We start from the raw sequence: 10246 nt of genomic DNA on the forward strand, positions 1-10246 counted from the left end.
ACCTGGTCCTTCTTCTCTCCTTATCGCCTGAACCCACTTTTTTTTAACCTCGACATTGCTGGGGAAGTTGTGGAAATGCAGATAAGGATTCTTCACGGCATAAGACGAGCAGCCCGGTACACTACAGTAGCTCCTGTTCTTAGCTTCGGCCATTGTTAGCGGAAGTAAGTTACCATGTCCATTGCGTATTTCCGGTAGAAAATACAGGAAGTGTGAAAAAGGCCTATTTTTTTTTTTTTTTTTTTTTTTTTTTTTTTTTTTCCTTCAAACTTTGAAAAAGGCCTATTTGACCGTTCAAATGGCGATGGACGACGTCACGTTACGTTGCATCTTGGGTAGTTTGAGTGTGACAAGTAACCTCATGATGAATACTCAACATTTCGGCGAATCTAGTATGCATCTAGTGTACATCCGGGAACTTAAAAAAGTATGACTAGTAGGAATAGTATGAAAAGTAGGCGGTTTCGAACACAGCCTTAGAGTTTGTTATGATTATGTCTCAAGGACTGAGTTAAAATATTAGATAACTTTCTGGTTGGTTTGATAACGTCCAGAACTTTGACACATTGAAATGTTCCTTCTACTACCATACATTATGTGTAGTAGTTATGTGTTATGATCTGATCTTCATAAGAAAGGAGTTTTCCCACATACAATGCAGTCCCAATATACTGGAGAGATGCACTGGAGTGGTGGAATATATTAACTCAAATGTCCACAACTTTTACTCAAGACTTCTTTTGGGGATCTTTCACCCTGCTCACGAGTAAACTGTCAATGAGACTACATACCAGAAAATATTCCAGAGCATTTACAGCCCACGTGCAACTGAGTATATGTGATAAGAGCTGCTCTTTTCTTTCTACTGACCTGCATCCTGCTTTTTCCATTGTTGTTTTGAATCTATACTGTACAACAATATCTGGTATTTATATCAACACAACAAGATGCCTCATCTGCTATTCTCCATATGTCATAAAACAAACACAGAGGTTCTCCATCCATCCAAAATCTCTAGCGTTTAGGTTTAAGAACCACTAGGGTGTGCCAGAGACAGTTAGATAGTCTACGGTAATTATTATTATTATTACAGTTTAGTTTTATGAAATACAGAGCCCTTTTACATTTAAAAGGATACAAATATAAAGACAGCAGTACCACTGGTATTCCATGCTGAATAGTATGTTTGATAGTTCTAAATATGGAAAACACATCAAAAACATTTTCACACATGGACTATAGTCCTGAAATGTTCAAGAGATATTCCGGAACTGTGGCATGTGAGAATGCTAATGTCCACAACATTCACTCCGAACCTTTGCAGAGGTTTTCCACCGAGTCCCCCTTGTTAAATCAATGGGTGAGATAATATACAAATGGGTCTGCAAATAGCGTCTTGATAGCGCTTTGCATTAATGACTGTATGTTGGAAATAGTTTGTTCGAGCAGCTTACCTGTATGTGCTATCTACTTTCTCCCTGTTATTGTGGATACATTCAAATACAATTTAAAATTAATAAATGAATAGCATACATCAGTTTGCCCATTGTTACATCTGCATTACTTTCTACCTCCTGCATGCTCTAGTCAGCCATTCCCCCACAGCTCCTCTCTCAAATCTAGCTGGTCTGCGCAACTCTTGTAGAACATCTTCCAAAGTAATGTGTTTGTTTGAACTGCCACCACAGAAAAAGTCCAGGCAAAATTGTGCAAACTTTCTCTCGAAAATCTCTGTTGCTCATGTGAGAAAACAACTAAAAGGCATAGTATCTGATCCTATCAAAATGCAAATTTTCTCCGATGTGTTGATGTTCTCTTCACATCCCACCACCTATCAATTGGTTTGCATGGAAAAAGGAAAAAATGAAAATAAAAAACATACATTTTCTAGGTCTATCACAGGATGAAAAAAAAAAAAAAAATCAACCAATCTTTGCTTCTGGAACAATGTTTAGACAACCTACCGTTCTGTGTATGTACCTTTATAAACAAAAGATTTAGACATCCTAGATGTGCATTGGTCCCACCTTGAACAGGTAGTGTAAAAAAATGTATTTTTACATAAAGGATAGTCAGTCACTCTTCGCACCAATTCTGCAATATTGATATGCTACCTGAATTTTTGTGCCGTTACAGTGCTGTCACGTTTATTTGGTCAGTATGGTGCATTGGCAAGCAACGGTGGCATAACAAAGGAGTCTTCTAATTTGTGGTAAGTGCTTTGCCAAGCTTGACAAAAGGAAGTCACAATCAAGAAAAGTCCATGTTCTGTTGATGATTGGTAGGACTGTTGTAAAATTATAATCCCATAATACCATTTATTGCTAGCACCACTTGTTTTCTTGTTGTAACATAATAGATGATGACTCTGTTTACCACTGATTAAGTTGTTGAAAATATTTTACCTGGACTGAGTGGCTCTGATTATAAAACTCTATATCTCCTAAAACCTTTATCTGCAAAGTTTATAAAAGACTTTTACTTTCACAAAAGTTTCCTAACACTACAGGATATACATTCAAATACATTAAAATCTCTTACTGTTTTCTCCTGGCTCAGGACCATTGGCAGCATAAAGTGAGGTGACCGTTACATCAATAAAGTCTTATTTTTTGTAGTAAAAATTGAAATTGGAGAAAAAAATGTTTTATTCTAAATGGAAATAATAACAAAACTACAAGAATTGGAAAACTCTGTGGTATGTTTGTTATTTGAGGAAATTATAGGATGTGAATATAAACTTTCCTGAGTCTGACTGAAACCTCTACATTACTACATAACATACAGCGGAAACATACTGCTTCCACTGCCCTGCTGTACTTCCACCTCAATGGCAACCTGCATCACCAAGCCTCCTCCTCCGCCTGACTGCACCTCTACCTCTGCTGTCACCAACAAGCTTCTTCTGTCCAGCTGTACCTCCACCTCTGCAGCAACTTCCACCGCCTGGTCTCCTGAGCCAAGCTACACCTCCACCTGTGTGACAGCTTCCACCACCAGGCATCCTGAGCCCAGTTGCACCTCCACCTCTATGGCAGCTTCCACTGCCAGGCCTTCTGAACCCAGCCACACCTCCATCTGTGCGGCAGCTCCCACCGCCTGGCCTCATCAGCCCAGCTGCACCTCCACCTCTGCGGCAGCTTCCAACACCAGGCATCCAGAGCCCAGCTGCACATCCACCTCTGCGGCAGCTTCCACTGCCAGGCCTTCTGAACCCAGCCACACCTCCATCTGTGCGGCAGCTCCCACCGCCTGGCCTCATCAGCCCAGCTGCACCTCCACCTCTGCGGCAGCTTCCACCACCAGGCATCCTGAGCCCAGCTCCACATCCACCTCTGCGGCAGTTTCTACCTCCAGGCATCCTGAGCACAGCTGCATCTCCACATCTGTGGCTGCTCCCACCGCATGGCCTCCTCGGTCCAGCTGCTCCTCCACCTCTGCAGCAACTCCCACCACTAGCCCTCCTCTGCCCCGCTGCACCCCCACCCCCATATCTATGGTTGATAGCAACATCACTCCTGTCGCCATCCCTCCGCTACAACCTCTGTGTCTAACTATTGAGGAGGTTGGAGCTGAGCTCAGGAGACTTAAGTCAGGGAGGGCTTCAGGCCCAGATGGAGTCTGTCCAAGGCTTCTGAGGGACTGTGCTGGTCAACTAGCAGTCCCTCTTCAGAGGCTCTTCAATATGAGCATTCAGATGGAAAAAGTCCCAGTACTGTGGAAAACTTCTTGTCTCATACCAAATTAGGGCAACCGGTGGAGCTGAATGACTAAAGACCGGTGGCTTTGACATCTCATATCATGAAGACCTTGGAGAGACTTCTTATTCGTTGCATGAGATTGCAGGTTGCTGAGGCTCTTGATCCCCTCCAGTTTGCCTACCAGAAACACATAGGAGTGGAAGACGCGATGTTGTACATGTTGCATCGGGCATATGCTTATCTGGATGTGCCTGGTTCATATGTGAGAATCATGTTCTTTGACTTCTCCAACACCATACGGCCTCCCATACTGAAAGACAAGCTGCTCGGTATGGGTGTGGCCCCCTCCTTGACATCATGGATTATAGACTATTTGTCTGCCAGACCACAGTATGTCAGGATAGGGAAATGTGTTTCTGGAACACTGGAATGCAGTACTGGGACTCCGCAGGGTACTGTTTTGGCTCCTTTTCTTTTCACCCTGTACACATCAGACTTCAGGTACAACTCAGAGTCATGCCACATTCAGAAGTATTCTGATGATACGGCTGTTGTGGCATGTGTGCGCGGTGGACAGGAGAAGGAGTACAGGGACCTCGTGGAGGCCTTTACTGACTGGAGCAAAAAGAACTGTTTGCTCCTGAACACCACCAAAACCAAAGAGCTGGTTGTGGACTTCAGGAGATCTAAAAACCCCATACCAGTCAGTCTGCATTGATGGAGGGGAGATAGAGACTGTTCAGAACTGCAAATACCCGGGGGTGGTGCTGGATAATAAACTAGAGTGGTCTGCCAACATAGACGCAGTGTACAGGAGGGGCCAGAGCCATCTCTTTTTCCTGGTCCTTCAATGTCTGCAGTGATATGATGTGCATGTTTTATCACACTATCATTGAGAGTGCACTGTTCTACGCTGCTGTCTGCTGTGGGATTTGCACTACAGACAGAAACTGTAGGCGCCTGGACAAACTTGTGAAAAAGGCTGGTTCTGTTGTAGGCAGAAGGCTGGACCCTCTCTGTGCTGTGGCGGAGAAACGGATGAGGAGGTAGTTAGATTCTGTGATGGAGAATAATAAACATCCTCTCCACAGCATCCTGACAGGACAGAGGAGCAGCTGCAGTGGGAGGCTCATCTCTCTGCGCTGCAGGACTGAGAGGTTCAGAAGGTCCTTTGTTCCCACAGCCATAAGGCTTTTTAACAGTGACTGCTGAGTTCTTCTCAAATTGATTGATTGATTTTTATTTATTTGTTTATTTGTTTATTTTGCCATTTAGTCATTTATTATTATTTAGTTAGTAGTAGTATTATTATTGTTGTTTTATTGTTGTTAATTCAATCATTGTAAATATTTAAAAAAATGTTGAGCTACTTGACGAATTTGAATTTCCCCCATTGGGGGATAAATAAAGTATTTTTCTATTCTATTCTATTCTATTCTATTAGATGCAGGAAGTATACTTCTTGTAATTCTAATAGTGTTAAGAAATATACTGAATAAATATTGTGTATTGTATTCATAAATATATTAAATCTGGGTGTATGATAGTGGATGTGAGACTCACATTAAATAATGACAGCAGCTTTTTAATGAATGACTTTTACTAAACAGACACTAAACAGACGGAGGCGCTATTGCAAATACTTTGCAATGGGGTATGTATTTTTATCTGCTTTTAGGACATTTTAAGCATCACTATATATACAAGATTTTTAATCATTAACTGTTCTGACAAGCATCTGACTATCTTGTGGCAGCCTATGTCCTTCTGTCTAAATATAAACACACTTCCCATTGTGGTGCCTTTGGTCAGGCACCCAGGGATTACAGAACATTAAAGACAAAGAATGTGCAGCCAATGAGCTTCATGAGAATGTAATGGCATTCATTCAAAGCCCTTCCTAACTCCAACTTCCCCCCGCCCCATAAAGAATAATCACTGTTTTGTGCTGGTTTGCAGAATCCAGGGTGAAAACACAGCACTCAGTTGCAGAGAGCCCGAGAAAACACGGTAACCATGGCAGCTACAGAAGCCTGTTCCTGGAAGGCATAAAAGCACAAAAAGTTCTGAAAGCCTGACATTTTCTCTTTCTTAGTTAACTCAGGCTAAGAAAGAGTTTACCTGATGCACCCTGTCCCTGTTTGTCCCACAGGTTAACATAGTCTAGGTTCACTAGATTTAATCAGATTGTGCACCGTACCCTCCAGTAAATCACATTTATTTTAGGTTTATTTGGTCTCATGAGAGTGAAAACTTTTATTTTTGGTTCAGTGTCCAACACAAAGTTACTAATACAGGAAACACAATTGCAAAATAATGGTGTTGCAAGCTTTTTCTTCATCTACTGAGGCAGAGAAAAAGACCCCTTTGTTTAACATGCAATTAGTGAGTATTAGGTCTGGTATGCGTAACTCCCCACCAGTCTCCTTTGTTGAGCTTACAGAGCTCTTATCAAAACATAAAGGATCCAGAGTCCAGCCCACACTGGATTAGATGTACCTTTGATGCTTGGAGAGTAAGTCAGTGTCTTCACTATGAACATACCAATTCGGGTGAGCAGACAAATGAGTGGTAAATTCAGTTAGTAGTTATTTGGAGCTTTGATACTGCAGTGTATAAACTGTGCTGCTCACATCATATGTGTATAAACATATGAACATATGTTTATACACATATGATGTGAGCAGCATATTTGAAACATATGTTCATATGTTTATACACATATGATGTGAGCAGCACAGTTTATACACTGCAGTATAAACTCAGAACAGTACTAAGTCATTCCACAGAGGTGAAAAAAAGTTTTGTTACCCATACTGGAAAATGCCTAAAAAATGTGACATACAAAACAAGGAAAAGTAGTGAAAACATTTTGTGCCACTCTGTGGGTGAAAAACTGTAAGCTTAAAGGGATATGCCACCCCCAGGCCAAATTAAGTGTATCCCCGCATTCCCAAGACATAAATAATCAAATCAAATCAAATCAAATCAAATTTATTTGTATAGCACATTTCATGTACAAACAGTTCAAAGTGCTTTACATAAAATAAAAGCATTGCAGCAGGGAGTGCAAGAAGCATTAAAAATACATAAAAGAATATAAAGAGAAACAAATAAAATCATTTAAATGAATTTAAAATCAGGCAACAGTCTAGATAAGTTAAAAGATATTTCATGCATAGACACATGAGAAAAGAAATGTTTTTAACCTGGATTTAAAAATGTCTACATTTGGTGAAAGTTTAATCTCCAGTGGCAGTTTGTTCCACTTATTTGCAGCATAACAGCTAAATGCTGCTTCTCCATGTTTAGTTTGAACTCTGGACTGGACCAGCTGGCCTGAGTCCTTGGATCTAAGTGCTCTGCTGGGTTTATATTCTCTGAACATATCACAGATGTATTTTGGGCCTAAACCATTCTGGGATTTGTAAACCATCAACAGGCTTTTAAAATCTATTCTGTGACTGACTGGAAGCCAGTGTAAAGATTTTAACACTGGTGTGATGTGTTCAGATCTCTTAGTCCGGGTTAAAACTCTAGCAGCAGCGTTCTGGATGAGCTGCAGATGTGTAATGCTCTTTAAAATAAGTGTGTGGGAGCGTTTTCCTGGCGACCCAGGCATTGTCCGAATCTCACAGCACTGACCACTGCTTGGTTGCGCGTAATACATACATGCTAGCGTCGCCAATCGAAATATTTCGCCCAACGTGAATTAATTTACTTGATTTACGTTCTAATTACTGTAGGTGTAGATTTACACAGTCATTTGCACTCGATGTGAAAGTACACCACTCACACAGTAATTAGAACGTAAATCAAGTAAATTAATTCACGTTGGGCGAAATATTTCGATTGGCGACGCTAGCATGTATGTATTATGCGCAACCAAGCAGTGGTCAGTGCTGTGAGATTCGGACAATGCCTGGGTCGCCAGGAAAATGCTCCCACACACTTATTTATGTCTCGGGAATGCGGGGATACACTTAATTTGGCCTGGGGATGGTATATCCCTTTAAGCTTGGTTTTAAAAAGCATATCAAATTAAACAAATGTCATATACTGTGTAACTATACTCTAAACTATCTTTACAACAATATTCTTATGGCCCAAATTTTTAGGCATAGTATGTCAAGTCTTAAGGGCAGGGTAGCTGTTTTATATTCATGGCGGGAGCACCTGCTCTGTTGAAATTACAAGCTGAAACCATGGAAGCTACCGATGAAAGTCTGTTAGCAGCTTTATTATGGTGAACAGTATATACTCCCCTTAAATGGAGGTTGTAGAAACACAGACAGGACAATGTGGAAACATTATTTCATTGCCTCATTATGTCATCTTTATCTGGCTATTGTTACTTTGGTTTCAGTTGCTGTTTGGTTAGGTTTAGCAATCTGTTATTATTTTGCTTTCAGTTGTTAAGATGTTTTCTGTCCCGAGGATAACCTGTCTCTTGCCTGGAAAGCCTTACATTTTTTGCCAAATTTGGGATTTGAAATAATAAACCATATTTTTCTGATCTCTACCAAGTTGTATGAACATTTTCAGTCACGGCACAGACTCATCAAAAGATTCTAACCATGGCTTAAGCTTTATAATTTCCACTTCAAGCTCAGTGATGAAACTTCTTCACTGTTGGGACTGGGGGCACATGGGTGGTGCTCTGCATTGAGTATGAACAAGTAAGTTCATGTTTGTAAACTTAATTTTATGATTTTCTTTATTTTCAAAGCACCTGGGCTATTTTGCCATTTTAATTCTAATACCATCATGTAATCAAGGCAATATCTAGAGAGAAAAGGGGGAGAATAGGAATTTTTTTATCTTTCAAAGTTTTTTTGGTCTTTAAATAAAATGATTTATTTATCAGGGGTCCGTTTCACGTAGCAGGTTCAACCAACTCTGAGTCTATTCCTGATCTCTGAGTTGATCTACTCTGAGATAGAAAACCCTGAGTTTTCGGTTCCACAAACACTGATTTGAGTGAGGTTAATCAACTCTGAGTAAGTTCACCTTGAGTTTAGCGCGTGCACCACAACTTTAAAAAGCCAGCATCAATGGAGCCCCGATTCGACGAGTCACCTTGGCAACGGGGAAGAGGAGGGGCTACGTTTTTCACCAACCTCGAATTGGAAATCTTAATGCGCTCATACGGCGAGTTTCAATACGTTTTTAGAAATAAGTGCAACACCGCTGCAGCAGCAAAAGTGTAAGTTTAAATGTAGTCCTTTGCAATCACAATAATATTACAGGAAAACTGCTTGAATGGTAACCCATTCATTTATTTAATTTAGGTGCAATCTCGCGGGGGAGAAGCGCTCTTGGCAGCAGTTTAAGATTAAATATAAAAACATTGTTCAAACAGGTGAGACCTCGGCATGGAGGTACCTCATTTTGATCATGTTTTACACTGTAAAGTAAATATTAAGTGGCTATTTCACTGTGCAGTTATTTTATTCCCAACATAATGCTGTTTTCACACACATAAACTATGTCTTCTCATATATACCATCCATCCATCCATACCGCTGAATCCGTCGGGTTGCGGGGGGGCTGGAGCCTATCCCAGCAGTCAATGGGGAAGAGGCAGGGTACACCCTGGACAGGCCGTCAGTCCATCACAGGGCCACATAGAGACAAACGAGACAAACAACCATACACACTCACAGTCACTCCTAAGGACAATTTAGAGTCATCATCTATATCATGTTATGTTAAATAATTAAGCCTATTTAAACAAACACAGACTTCTACTGAGCCAACAGAAAGAAGGCAGATGCCCGTAAAACGGGTGGTGGCCACCACCTCTAACGGGAGCAGTGGCTGAGGGAATCCCCGGAGGGAATCCACCCCCAAGACACGAGTGCCTTTATAAAATATAATAGGCCTATATGTCTTTTTTAAGCCTATTCATACAAATATTTATTTGTCTTTTATGTCTTTTTTTTCTTTTGTCCCAACACATTCTGATGGTGCCGCTCAGAAAGATAATTGTCTGTAAATGCAAAAATCTATGCGCGGTCTGATAACCATCTCCGACGAATATTTATTTCTCTGTGCAATTATGCTGCACCTTCATCCACGGGATCGTTGTCAAAAGGACATGTTCGTGAAAAAAGTAATCTCCTACTGTGCCTAATGGACTTCTAGAAGTAGAAGAACTCGCTCTGCTGACTGAATGAATGAGGAACTCAAATGGCGTGTGTGGCTGAAAGAGGGCGGAGACAGAAAGAAACTCGAGGTTTCTTGAATAAAACCTGGTCCCGACCAGGTTAGGTTCAGAGAGTCTGTTACTCCGGTAACTGACCGTGAGGTTAAGTTACCTCTCTTTGTGAAACAGGCTAGAGTTACCCCTCTTTCTCGGGGTTGAGTTACCTCCCTTTGTGAAACGGAAAACTCAGGGTTTCCCTCATTTCAGGGTTAACCTACTCAGAGTTTTCACTAAACCTGCTACGTGAAACGGACCTCAGGTGTAATAGCCAATCTTACAGGGAAGGTGAGGGCTTAAAATTTAAAGAAACAAAGAAGCCTTTGCTTAATTTCTATTA

The sequence above is a fragment of the Odontesthes bonariensis genome, chromosome 20 (assembly GCF_027942865.1).
Source record: "Odontesthes bonariensis isolate fOdoBon6 chromosome 20, fOdoBon6.hap1, whole genome shotgun sequence".
Classification (NCBI taxonomy): Eukaryota; Metazoa; Chordata; class Actinopteri; order Atheriniformes; family Atherinopsidae; genus Odontesthes; species Odontesthes bonariensis.